This window comes from Rosa chinensis, chromosome 2 (assembly GCF_002994745.2).
Source record: "Rosa chinensis cultivar Old Blush chromosome 2, RchiOBHm-V2, whole genome shotgun sequence".
Taxonomy (NCBI): Eukaryota; Viridiplantae; Streptophyta; class Magnoliopsida; order Rosales; family Rosaceae; genus Rosa; species Rosa chinensis.
In genome coordinates this window covers 59,730,916-59,732,042 of record NC_037089.1, presented here as the reverse complement: position 1 = coordinate 59,732,042, position 1,127 = coordinate 59,730,916, and the positions used below count along the sequence as shown (strand labels likewise).

The following is a 1,127-nucleotide window of genomic DNA, read 5'->3' as shown; positions in this document are numbered from 1 at the left end:
CCCAATTACAACGAAGCCAGTCCACTGCAGGGAAATATGATTGCTTTATTTAAAAGGGTTAATTACATATAAGTGCATCTTATAATGTTTTATTAGCCATAAGGCCACCAACTAGTTTTTTTCTTTCATAAGGCCACTAGATTAAAAAAGATGTTATATTTTGAATATTAAAAACCAATATATTTATATAAATGCCACTAGAGTACAAAATCAACATTCATTCCCTCTCTCCTCTCTGGCGACCATCAACAAGTCCATGGGCAATATCCGCAAGATGTCCACCATCAACAAGTCCATGGGCAATATCGTCAAATCCCTCGAGTACCCCCTCAACGCTGGAAACCTCCAGAAGATGTCGGAGACCATGGACTCGTTTGAGAAGTAGTTCGACAACATGGAGGTCCAGGCCGAGTTCATGGAGAGCTCCATGGCCGACTCCACTCCCGAAGGTGAGGTTAACAGTTTTACGCAACAGGTTGCCGATGACTATGGGCTTCAGGTCTCTGTGGGCCTGGCGCAGCCGGCAGCCCATGCCGTGCCCACCAAGGAGGCCGATAAGGTCGATGAGGATGATCTTTCCAGGAGGCTTGCGGAGCTTAAGGCTAGAGGTTAATGAGGGAATGTCATCGGTGCGATGCGAATTTGATGTATAATGCTGCTTATGGGTTTGCAGAATTATGAGCTGTGATTCGTGTTGGAACCATTCACAACTGGATATTTGTGTATAATTGTCAAATTTATTCGCGGTGACATGATTGTGTGGGCTGTGTTGCATATGTGTCTTTAATCGTTTTCTTTAACCAGATGCTTGAATCTGTATGTTTTTGTTTGAATTGGATATGGTATTTGATATTTTTACGTACGGGGATATGTAATAGTTGCGTGAATGTATGTGGGGTTTGTTTTCTATTGGAGGCTGAGTAGAACTAGGAAATCGATAATGTGTGTCTGAACGACAAATTTTGCTTGCATTCTGTATTTGGCTGCTTTGGTTTGACTAACACCATTTGCTTGTAAATCCTAAGTGTACTTGAAATATAATGGTACCAAGGTTGATGAGAGGATTTCAATATATTATATCTTGTTTGTTATACATGGTACCAAGGTGCGCGGTTATTGTACGGTAC

At 41.7% G+C, this 1,127-nt stretch overlaps 1 pseudogene; it reads left to right on the top strand.

The window, feature by feature from the left end:
• The first annotated feature begins 225 nt into the window (after window positions 1-225).
• Window positions 226-862, top strand: LOC112184655 (annotated as a pseudogene).
• The last annotated feature ends 265 nt before the right edge of the window (window positions 863-1,127 follow it).